General features: G+C 36.7%; 1 pseudogene; it reads right to left on the bottom strand.

The window, feature by feature from the left end:
- Positions 1-246: 246 nt before the first annotated feature.
- Positions 247-13,749, bottom strand: LOC132295863 (protein RAE1-like; annotated as a pseudogene).

Raw genomic sequence — 13,749 nt, 5'->3', positions numbered from 1 at the left:
AACAAGATTAAAAAGCTCTTAAATACATTAAATTCGATCATTAAAAGATCAGCGGGAATGCATGGGCATTTTTCAAATAAAAAACACAACTATGTTCCAGTTGTCCTATCTTAAACATATATATATATATATATATATATATATATATATATATATATTGTCTGTCACTTGTTTCTTGTGGAACACAAATTTCTGGATTGCAAACAAAGTTTAAAAATTCACCAATTATAGAAACAATAACCGCACTTCTGACCAAGCAACTAATAATCCAATGCATAACCTTTCAAAAAAAAGAAGAAGAGAATAATCCAATGCATATCCAGTTACAAAATATGGACTGCAGATTCAAATAAAAACACTATACTGATAGAGGATCAAACATTCTAATTCGGAAAACCTCATTTCTGACCTAAGACTTCTAAATGCACCGCAAGATCTAAATTCCAGTTTGTACATCAGGTGAATGGAAATGTAGAGGCAAAATATATTCCATGTACAGAAGTACATATCCTTCTTGAAGACGGCAATAAGCAGCTTCACTTTCTACCGCTGGCTCCAATTCTTGGTTTGCCCTTAACCTCAAACTCCTGCATCATATAAAGACCACATTAGCAAACAAAAACTTACACCGATGTTCCCAAGGGAAGAAAAACCAAAAAAAAAAAAAAAAACAGAAAATTTTCAGAAGAATTAAAGCTTGTGATTCTAAATATACACAAGGACATTACCTGGGGCAAGTGCAAGTAAATGTAGGTCTTTGCAGTTGATGGATTATGATTTTCTGCACCCTTACTCCAATCATAGCAAACCTATAATAAACAAAAGTTATATTACAAGCTTCGGTACAGCAAGTAACACTATGTAGACACACCAAGCAGATAATATAGGGAAAGCTACGTCCTTTTGCCAGGATAGCATATGTGATGAGAATTGGCCAAAACATGTTCAAAATCATGCCTGAGTGCTCAGAACTCCAGGATGGCATATGTGAAAAGAATTCTGAACTACACTGTTTCTCCCACTGATGCAACTAATAATGCTCCTTCCCCCACGATGCGAAAAAAAACATAAATTCATTCACCAAAAACATTTACAACTTTCATGCACTCTAAATTTCTGTATGTAGTTATGATGCACCAAAAACATTCACCCCAGCATTCACAAGGAGAAGACTGGATTCATGCCGAAGGTACCATAATACCTTAAAATGTTGCTTTAATAAAAAGGTACTCATCTGCTTTTCTTTTTTAAGCACAAATTAGTCGCTTCTGCCTAAAAAAGTAAATAAAAACTGTGTCAGTGTGCACACAAGCTCAGAGAGAGAGAGAGAGAGAGCAGAGGAAAGAAACAAGACAATGTAGTTTTATTAACCAAGACATATTGAGTAAGCAAATATGCTGCCATCATAGTTAAAAGCACTGCAAGGTATGGGTTGACTGCGCCTTGACATGGCCTGAATCATTCAAAGACAAATTAGACAAATAAATAATATATCGAAAGAAAACCACTGCAATTTCTTAGTTTGATATGGATGAACATAATGAAATACCATGCACAGCACTTGGGTAGAAACAAAGGTAAATTGCAGATTTTCAAAGCATTTCCTACAAGTCAACATGCACCCAAACTAATTTACTGCAGGGCTACCAACTATACCAACACTCAAAACATGTCAAATATTCAAACATGTGTGTCACGTGTCAAACACGCGCGCGTGTGTGTGTGTGTGTGAGAGAGAGAGAGAGAGAGAGAGAGAGACCAAGTGTGTAACGGACTGTTTCTATCAAGTGAAAATGGCAAAGTAGATGCAAATAAGAAATGGTATAAAAAGAGAAATACCATAGATATCGAATGTCAGTATAGGGCAGGGCAACTAAAAGCACCACTATATCAACCAGTGCCACAGGTTAACCTTCCAATGGGTGTCAAAAACTCAACCGACCAGTAGGCATCGAGAACTGAACCAAAATGAGAGACCGACCGAACTACATACTTCTGAGACTCAAACCAACTGTGTATTTAATATATTAGCGAGTCAGACAAACTATGTCCCATTATCATGTGGATAATATATGTGTCATATATGGTAAATGATAATTAGCATCTATACCTAGTCCCCATAGGGGTAAATGGGGATGTGAGCTTCTTGCCGCAGGCCAGGGGGAAAGCATCTATACATGAAATATCACACAACCCAAAAGACTATCTTGAGTCCGAACTGCATGCGTGCAGTTTTCCTAATGCCACCCATGACGACTTTGCTGCGTTTGTACTCAAGAAGATGGATTATGACCTAGTCAAACAATTGCTTGCAGAGTGATAAATTAAGCAAAATTTTCAACTCCACAAAAGTGATGGCAAAGAACCAAGAGAACAACAACAGATCAGAACAAACTAATAATAATCGCTAATGATACATGCAAACTGTAGCATGGAAACAAGGGAATGTATAAGCAGTAAGGCGAATGCAAACATCGAAGCCAGAAAAAGAGACATCTACATTGACATTATATAATTTTAGCTAAGGGAAAAGGAAAATCATATTCTTCATGTCTGCAAGGTTGGAAACACTCTGTATATCCCTACAAGTTCCAAGAAAATGATAGCAATAAGACTCCATGACTAATAAACAGAATTTCAGTGGAAGGGAAAAGCACGAAATGTCACTGAACAAGAACAGGAACGGGAACAGTTAACAAGGGGGAAAGGGAAAAAAAAAAAAAAAGATTGCAAACCAAAATATCATACTGCTACTCATGTGAACAGTGCATTATAAATATTAATTTGCCTTTCCAATATTACTAGATTGGAGCAGCGTTATCCTCTTTTTCTTCCATGAGATTCACGCTACAATTCATATGAGTTCTCATTGCTTTCAGTGCCTCTTCAAATAACTTTCCCCTGATATATAGGAACAAGTATGGGACTTCATGGAGTGATGTATATCAAAAATCGATTTTTGATCGGAACTAAATCCCACTGAAACAAAAGTGAACGTCTTTATGCTTTGGAAGTTGGAACACACATAAAAAAATTTCATTTTAAATCATAAAAATCAAATCACTGCCTAAATCTTTTCATATTAGAGTAGCATAATCACGAACACTCGTACAGAAAACTACTAATAAAAACCCAAGAACTTAAAAAAGAAAACGGTTATTTATGAACTCAGTTACAGTCCCATGTGAAATCTCTGAAAGCCTGAACCAAATATAAAAATATGGAACTGTGAGAACATTCAGGTATCCAGAGCAGTTTGTGTAATGTTCAAGTGTCGGAAGTAAAATCTTAAGCTACTTGATAATTAAACCAAGAAGAGAAGAATTTAAACTGTAAAGCAATTAACAAAATCCAAGACACCTTGAGTCTCTGTTTGCTATCTTTGTCCCAAAAGTTAAAAGCACCATCAGATCCTGCAGTTGCAAACGTCTGATGTACCTGAGACAAGGGACCATTGTAAGATCTTAAGCAACACAATAACAATATATATATATATATATATATATATATACGAACAAAATGTTTACCACCAAAGTACAGAATATACTAGATGTCTCACAGATTTAATTTTAGGAAGTAACAAATCCAAAACACTGGACATATAGTTTCATAAACAATCATCTAGAGTAAACAAGAATTCTTTGAAATGATCCTCCCACAAAAGTCCAAGCAGACATGGATATGTGGGTTCCAGTAATCTGGTTACGGACCTGAAAAAACCTCTAATTTGTAGGAGATTATAAATTGCTAAACCAATAAGATACAGGCGAGTGAGAATTTGCCAATTGCTAGACAAAATCCACTACCTTGATTTACCAAGGACGTTATCCAAATATATTCAAACTTTCACCTGGGTTCTGGAGAGATTTAACGCAGTAATATGTGATTCAATTCATAAAGAATAATGCAGTTGAATCAGAGAGGGCAAGTTTATCATTTATTAGTCCCACAAAATATATGGAAAACCCCACACTGGATGGATTGGATTTTGCATGAAAAACCCAAGAGATCCATGAGCTTGCTCTTCGTAAAAACCTAGATAAACACATTATTTTTCCAAAAAAAAAAAAACCAATATAAACACACGGCGTTTAACATACAGCCTAAAGCCCTAGATTACTTGAATAAGATTAATTTAAAAATGAACATCCATTCAGTAGAATATCAACAATGGATCTCTCATCTTACAATTTTTTACCATTAAAAAATATATATATAAACACACGGCATCTAACATACAGCCTAAAGTTCTTGATTACTGGAATAAGATTATTTTAAAATGAACATCCATTCAGTAGAATATCAACAATGGAACTCTCATCTTACAACTTTTTACCATTTCTAATCTACAACATTAGCTAAACAATATATATCAGGTTAAGAATACGTGAGGAATCAGTAATTGACACAACTCACACTTAAAAAAGTGCAGCCCTGTGCACAACGAATAGACACGACTCATAAATGATGAAATTCAGGAAAAGTGTTAAATAGCAAAAAGTATATAAATGAATTAACACAAGGAAATTTTTTTTGATAAGTAAATTAATACAAGGCATATCCTATGTTGAACCACAACATGTCGCTGACTCATCAATCTGGTTAGGTTCAAATATGTAAGCTGTCAGTCAATTGGCTGACATCCTACAATGGAACCAAAAATTTGCATATCCACGTAAGAAGTAGAAATAACAGACGTATGGCATTAATGGCTGGACCATTAAGTACTACCAATTTATTTATTTAGTTAGATGATTACAGATAATGAGCGATGGGACATTGCACAAGCAGTGCAAAATGCTGAGGATCTGGAGAGTCTCATGGATGAGTGATGAAAATGGGAATTACGAATTAGACAGGGCATGAACTTCTTATGCATGCACTAATACAATAATGCTGAAATAATTTTGAAATTTCCAACCCGACAACTTACATAGCAAACAATGATATAAACTAAGACTAAAATTAAATCTCTAATGATTAATAGAGAAGCAATGTACTCATAGTTAAGCCAAAAATATATATATAAAAGTGAACTTTACAGTCAACTATGCTGTGCCTTAATCATTTATAGTTGGAGTTCTAAAGTTGATATAAATAAAGGCAACCTTCCAGAAGAAGAGAACTATAAATAATTTTATGACACTGTAGACTTACAATCAAACGAGCAATATCTCACACTCAAACAGAAAAGACACAATAGCAATATAGAATCTTACAGGATGGAAGTTCAATGAGTTGATTGAGTAAATCTCATTGTCCTCTATGACATTTGAAAGTGAGGTTTTTACTCTCTTGTGAATCTTCAAGATGATGTATGCCAACCCTTCCCTTAATTGAGCCAACCTAGAGAGAAACAATACCAAAATTCAACAACATTAATAAATTGATCCAAACAAAAATAATTATAACTATAAGAAAAACAAAGAAAAAGGAACTGGTGACAACTCTTCACAAATAAAATATTCAAACACGTGGAAAAAAGTAAATAATATTTCTTCACACGTAAAATAAGTAAAGCGAAGTAAGAATTCAGTAATGCTTTTTTTGTGCCAGGAAACAAGAAAATCAAATGGAATTACAAACCAATACATATAAATGCATATACACACACACATAAGAAATTAGAATAACAAAGATATTTCATGTTACTGTCAAATGGGAAAGTAAAAATAATTTCACGACATTGAGAATAATTTTGGAATGAAGGACACCTCACAACGAGTTTAGGCTGCTTTGGCAGACAAATTTTCTTAGGGCTTGACCTTCCTTGAGGTTCGGCTTTATTATTCTCATATTAAACTTTTTAAAAAATAACTCTAACACCCTGTCAAAGTTAACCCCAGTTAACTTGGCTAACCGTAGCTATAAAATTACCAAACTGCCCACATCTGTAAAACAATTAAAAAAAAAAAAATTGAGAAGTAAAATTGTATAAAAGCTCTCAACATGGGAGCGGATCCCAAGAGAAATACCCAAGGCCTCAAAGGACCTCAAGCCTTCAGAGAGGCCAAAAAATCAACAGTCTCCTCTAAAGATCTATAATCTCTCCCTAAAACCCAACAAAAAAGAGTGGAAAGAATAGAGAATTTAAGCATAGAAATCGACATCTCCTTCTCATCAAAATATTTCCTATTCCTCTCAAGCCAAATACACCACCAACACAAAGAGGCATAGCCCTCCAAGCATCCTGAATGTGAGCCCCCACATAACAACCACTCCAAGCCTCAATCAACCCTCTAACGGATCCAGGCATAACCCAGAGAAACCCAAACAAGCCAATCATAAAATCCCAGCAGTCTCTAGCCATGGTGCAATGTAAGAGAAGGTGATCCACTGTTTCCTCATCACAAAAACACATATAGCAACGATTGAACACATGATTTCTCCTTCTCAAGTTATCATGGGTTAAGATCTTTCCCAGAATAGAGATCCACGCAAAGAAGGCCACCTTGAGAGGAGCCTTTGAGCGCCAAACAGACTTCCAAGGAAAGTGAACTCTAGGCTCATCCGTGAGGCACCTGAAAAGGACCTAACCTCGAAACGCTCCTGAGAGTTGGCAGCCCAAATCCAACTATCATAATCCCCAGCCACAATCCTCTGGCGATACAACAACTCCAATAAACGAATGGCATCCTCAATCTCCCAGTCCTGAAACAATCGCCTGAATCGAACATCCCATACCAGTCTCCCGCTATCAAGATGATAACAATTGACCACCATGGCCTGCCTATCCGTAGCAATCCTAAAATGCTGTGGAAACGCGAGAGCGAGAGGAAAATCCCCACACCAAACATCCTCCCAAAAACTAATCCTCCTACCATCCTTGAGTCGAAAACGAACATGTTTGGAAAAGTCATCCCACCCCTTCCGAATGAACTTCGAAACCCCCACACCCCGAGGACCACGCACTTCCAGAGAACTCCACCCTCCTCTATTCTCTCCAAATCGACTCGCCACGACCCTCCTCTAAAGCCAGTGTCTCTCCACTCCAAACCTCCACAACCATTTCCCAAGAAGAGCCTTATTAAAAGGTACCAATCTTTTAAGACACAATCCTCCATTCCGAATCAGCCTGCAAACATGCTCCCATCGAACCAAATGAAACTTGAACTCTCCACCCCCCCCCCCCCCCCCCCCGGGGCCGAAAATTTCGCTGCAATCTCTCAATCCTCTCCGCAACAGAAGAGGGAATCTGAAAAAGAGAGATAAAATAAGTGGGAAGGCATGAGAGGGTGCTCTTAATCAGAGTGACCCGACCAACTCAGCATGATGTAAGCAACCCAATGTACAAAACCATTTTTTTTTAAATTGGTAAGAAACACACACACACCAACTCACACACACTACATACACACCCACTTTGTCCTTTTGGGGATTCGAACCCTCATCATCCATTTTGGGAGATAGAGGAGATACCACTAGTTCACAAGGCCTTGGTGTATAAAACCATCTCTGTGCACTCAACCACCACCACGGCACCACCCCACTCGCCACCCTCTCTCCGTGTTTCTCTCATGATTTCTATGTACACAAACTTTTGGGGCTTTGATATACACACAAGTAACTATATTATATATGCATGTAATTTTACACGGATCGGTGGCACTGTCAAATGGGTTCAGTGAATGTTGACCCTTTCGAAGCTTTGTAGTGCATTAATGAGAGGTCAAGTAGGGATAGAGAATGTAGTGTACATGAGGGCATTGCGTCTCCACACACCCAAACCCCCAAAATCATCCACACCCTCCACAAGAAAACTCCAAATTATGCTTCGCAAATCTTGTCGCCGTCGCAAATCAAGCCCAAAATCACCCACACAATCCCAATCCCAACCCATCACCTTGGACTTGAGCTGAGACAGTGATTTGGCGATGATGGTGGTCAGCATGGTCGCCGATTGGGTCATCTTAAAAGAACCCATAAGGGGTTAAGCTGTCTTTGATGTAGGTTTCGAAGGTGGCATTGTTTTGGTGGGTTTTGTCATCATCGGAGGTATCGAGAAAGACATTGATGAGAGGTGGAAGGGGGATGGTGGTGGTTAGGTCGGCGATCATGCTGGCGGTAGCAGCGATTCCTTATGGGTCTGAATCTGAGACTCATTTTGTGTTTGTATTTCAGTTTGGGCTTGCTTACTCAGTCTGTGTTTTTATTGGTGGTTTATTTACTTGATTTGTTGATGGTGCTAGAATTAGTATATATGTGTAATAATTGTGATAATGGTGGTTTATTTACTTGATTTGTTGGTGGTGCAAGAATTACTATATATGTTTAATAATTGTGATTAAACTTCTATTGACAAACCTGAGGGAAGGCCAGAGTAATTCACCCATTTTCTTATTATTAGCTCTATAAAAGTATCCCAAACACCTTATGAGCTGTTCAAGTTATCTAAGTTTCCGCCGCAATTTAATTTCTTATAGTACTAAAGCACTCAATGCATACTGGTGTACACCTTGGCGTTTTATACACTTTTTTATGTGACATATTAACGCATCTACAGAAACTTACAACCATTTGCTCAAAACATATTAGATATTATATAAGATTATGGAATTGCTGAGTCCTAAAGGTCATAAATTGATTTCACATCATCTGTAAAGACCAAAGCACTGGCAATGCCACCTGTAAGCAGTGAACGAAACCAAAGCCGCAATTATATGCAGCATGCACCATCTTCCCAAGGAAAAATTTTCCCTACTGCTGAGGATGGAAGCAACAAATAGGATATGCAAAAATAAAACTAATGGTCCATTTGGTTGGAGGGATGCAAAAATGGATGGAAGGGAGAGCGGGAAGGGCGGATGAGGCATCCTAGGAAAGGAAAGGTGTCTCCCTCACTTTTTGTTTGGTTGCATGGATGGGATGGTAGAAAAGATAGATGGGGGTGACACCTGTTTTTTTGTTTGGTTGGAAGGAAAGGAAGAAGAGTTTTTATGTTTTTTTACCAATGCAGCCTCATTATTGTTGTTTGTGAGAGAATTTCAGTGGGGCTTAACAAGTGGTTTTGCAAATAATTGAAGGTTAAAATTGGTATTACATGCTTGTAAGATAGTTTTTCTTTCCTTCCTCTCTTCTGCACATTTTGGACCAGGAACTAAAAAAAACATGGGCTAGAAGGGACGTTCTCTCTCTTCCCTTCCTTCCAACCAAACAAGGGAAGCTTCTTATCCCTCCTCGTTTCCATCCTTCCTTCAAACCAAACATAACATACATACTGAGAGAATTCAAAAAACTAAAGGTACTCAATCTATCATTTCTGTAGCACCAAAATCAGTCCCCAGTCCAAAACAGTGTTGAAAGCACAATCCCCAAGTTCCCTATCCACCAATTCAATACCACTTCATCTACGCTATTATCTACAATCAAGCAGTTTGCCATGATAAATAGGTTAATCTTTCAAGGTAGAATGCAGCTACGAGAATTTTTTCAAGTGCCCGTCATCCAGCTACAGTCATAGAAAAGCATAAAGCTAGACCTTCGAACAAAATCAATAGAAACACAACAATAATAATGTTAGTAACTGAAAACTTACCAAAAATCCTTGCTGATCGGGAAAGGCTGCAACACACCTTGTCTGATACTTCAAGGGTGAAGTGATTCTCTTGTACTCAGTCTGTTGCATTCAAAAAGTAATTAACCTTGTTCAAATAATTAAAAACTGCAGATAAGAACCATAGATACAGAAACTCCTGGCTAAAATTGCTAAATATGTTCGCATTTGAACCTTGGAATTTTAAAAAAATAATAATAAAAATATATATATATAAAAAAAATAGGAGCAATCCTTCAACTCGATGGCAAGTACTAGGTTTCAACCATTTAAGTTGCAAGCCTAACCAGAGACATAAGGAGTAAAACCTAAAAGCAGAGTTGGTCATGCTGACACAAACAACTCACAATTGTGTGGTTGGTGGAGACAGATTCGCAAGAAAAGAGACTAATGCAACAACTTGCAAGTTACAACCACCAAAGATGCTGAGATTTAAATATTCAAAGAGAATACAGAAGATAAGGGACTTGCCATCTCATGCAAAAAGACAAAAAAATATAACCACTTTAAATGTTAACACCAATCAAATAGACCGCATTCTTATCTTAGCCATTTATACCATACATCATAGTCAATAAACTAAAAGGCAGAGAAGCATCTAAAGATTTTCTCATAAAAAATAATAATTAAAAAAAAAAGTTCAAATTTAATTTATTTTCCGGAAGAGCTTACACTTCTTTGATTACTGTAAGTTCTAACAGTTGCCCCTTCACAGTAGTTATGATTGGTTACAGCAGCTAAAAGGACTCTGCATAACATACTCATGGACTGGTATCAGAATTGATGAAGGAATTACTAGAGAATCATCATGCTTACGAGTTTTGTTGAGACCAAATGGAATTTTAATTCGATTCTCTTCTATTATCTTATGGTTGGACTAAATCCTCCCTTGTAGTCTAAAAGCAAACAACTAAGACAGCTTATTATTGAGATCGAGGCTGCCTTCATTACAAAAAATTGTGTGCCTATACTGGAAGCCTTAGGTACAACTGCAATTACGAGGTTTTATTTATAGGAGTCAATTAACTACAACATCTTGTGCTTTAAGCACCACTATTTTGATTACTAGAAGTTAATTCCAAACCAATGCATCATGTGCAAAACTAACTTTGGATTCCATGACGGGTGGGTTTTCCTGTCTATTAAAAAAGTGTTACTTTTATGGAAGTTTATATCTGCCTAATAAAAGAAGAGAAATGTCAGAGGATGACTCTTTCAATCATTATTGGTCCTATTTGAAGTTATAATCTTACCCAGAAAGAATGTCCAGTTTGAAATTTTGCTCACTATGAATAGCATTCAAGAAAAGGTCAAAACTCATAAGTGGTTTTGCCTCAGTTTTCAATAGCTCTTGTCCGGTCAATATATAAATTTCAAGACTACTCACTACTGTGTCTGTAAATTTTTCATTATCTAGGTATACTTCCTGCACACAATCGCTAGAGCTCATATATTAAACTGACTTAAAAGAAGTTGTTCGGAGAATAACTTGACATGAAAATCAATTTAAATGACTGGAATCATCCAATATGCAATATATGTATATATATATGTGTGTGTGTATATATATATATATATATGTATAATATAATAAAAAATTGAGATCCTGTCTATATATAAATTGTTGATAGTCTTGAGACCACGAACATTCAGTGAATCGCTATTGGTAGAAAGGTAAAGGATAGTAACGACGAGATAATGATTCAAACTAGAAAATTTTAAGTCTATAGTTCGACCAGATTATTATGACTTCAAGCTCACAACCTAGATCCCATATCATTCAAAATTATCACAAATTCAAGATCACATACTAGATCCCATATCATTCAAATTGGATATTAAGTCCACATTCTCAAACGAAAGTTCATGTTGAATATTGCAACCCACTAGCAATAAGCTGCTATTTATGCTACTGCAATGCCTGATGATTTGGCAAGTCTAGAACTACCTTGAGACGTTGTAAAATGACTTCAATCATTTATGAGATAGAATAAAAATAATACCCGAGGGTTATTCAAGTTGAAAACTATAAGCTTTCTGTCTGCAGTGCCAACAATCATCAGAGGGTGTTTCACTGTTAGTGCATAGCAGCGCTCGGGAAGTTGTTAAACATGAGATGGATTCGACTGTCTCAAATCCCAATACCTCAAAAAAGGTAGCACATAAAATCTCAGCACCCAGATGTGTGAGTACAACATGTCATACAAATAAGGAATCAAGTGCAGGGGAAATTACAGCGTGTGAATGGAGTATATATTTAAAACATGGGGTGAACAGGTAACAAGAAAAAATGGATAATAGATATAGAATTAAGATCACAGGTGCCAAGGTTAATTAGAAGTCACAAATAATATACTAAATGAGGATAACCATAAAATAGCTGGTATGTTGAGAGCCTCTCCAAAGCTCCACCGCGCTTCTTTGAGAGCTCATCGAGAATAAATTAAAAATGGCCCAAAGAGGGCCTCTAACAAGAGGGGGAAAAAAAGGTAAAAGAAAGTGCAAATCTCACTTAAGTCACTTTGCATGATTATAGAGGCACCTAGTCTACAAAATTCCACTTATTTTACTGAATCCAAACACCATAAAATTGTTCCAAAAAATTATTCCCATAAACACATGGTTAACTTATCGTGCCTGAAGCATGCATGACATATTTTCCTGTACATAAGGACACAAAAGAAAGGTCCCCAAACCAGAACCTATTCACAAACCAAAGCTGTCTTGAACTACTCAGGTTCTTTACCTAGATTGCATCCAATTATGCTACATCATAAACAAAACAATTCACCAAAAAATAAACCAAATGTGATCAGTTGATGACAGCATGTATAGTTCATGATGATTCACCAGTAAATGCCAGTGAAATATATTTGGAAAGCAAAGGATAACAGAGACAAAAATGACAGATTAAAACATGGGTACTCAAAAATCATGACCAAAAAAAATGTTTGAGTTCATGAGTATTTACAGCGTACTAACACTACAACTGATTACTGTGAGACTTATAAAAAGGTATCATGACATGGCCTCAACTATTTAATTTCATATTCTTAAACAACTTACTTGATAAGCCTAATTAACATAACTTCCAATTGTTTTTCATGTTTTGCATGCATTTTTTGTCATAAAAGTAATGTAAAGTAAAAATCTCTAACATCCACACCACTTAAAATTAAATATATAATCCTCATCAATATAAATTATCTTCATAAAATTCAACAGAAATTAATAAAGGCCCAAATTCATAGGCTTCTGGGACTAAAAAAAGGTGCATCATTTTCAAGAGCTTGTGGACAAAAATAGAGATAGAGAGAGACTCTGATAGCCAGTCCGTCAATCTCATGTCCATTACACTCTGTTCATATCACCATAACTGTTATGACAAACGCAACGAATCCAAGTTGAATCAAGAATCACAACAGAAAAATAAACACGCCACACAAAGAACACAAAGATTTATACATGGTTCGGCAACAGTTTACGTCCACGGTTGGAATCCGGTGAAAGTTTTCACTATGTGTAAAATCGGAGATTACAAGTTTTCAGCCGCTCGCTCTGTTTCTGTACAAATTTTAGAATCTCTCTCTTACCCCACTCCAAACCCTAAGCGGCCTTATATAATGGGCTACAAGAGACTAATTAGGGTCCACGACCCATGAGCAAAAACCGGGTCAAAATTTTTCCTTTGGTGGGCTTGGGCCCACACAAAGCTCATCCAACGGGTCGTCGAGTCGCGTTGCGACCTGACACCAAATTCGGGCCACAATATCACAATAACCATTACCGTTACGACATACCTACTGCATTACTTATCTCTCAAAACAATTTTAAAAAGGAAAAGTAAATTTTTCTTGCCTCAGAGTCTTATCCCAACTTCTTGTAACTAAGACATTGATATCTGGGAGCCATGCTATCTCCTTTACGGGTGCATCGTGCATGCCTACAATCACTGGTTGGCCACCAGATAACAACAGCAACATCTTCACTTGCTTGTAACATCCTCCAGAGAAGACAGTTGTCCCGTCATCCTTCCAAGTTGAGCACAAAACCTTCAAAAAGATTAACTATCAAAAACAATTTTCTAGACATCAAAAAGTCTATTCCAAAATTAATGAAAATTTGATATATATTACCGGTTGGTCATGCAACATTGATGCTTTGGGCGCACTGCCAACAGTAGTCCCACTCCGCAT

This window comes from Cornus florida, unplaced genomic scaffold (assembly GCF_030987335.1).
Source record: "Cornus florida cultivar Cherokee Brave unplaced genomic scaffold, ASM3098733v1 CherokeeBrave_3.0.0_Hap2_Chr02, whole genome shotgun sequence".
Taxonomy (NCBI): Eukaryota; Viridiplantae; Streptophyta; class Magnoliopsida; order Cornales; family Cornaceae; genus Cornus; species Cornus florida.
The sequence above is the reverse complement of the archived record's forward strand: the minus strand, read 5'-3'. Positions and strand labels throughout refer to the sequence as shown.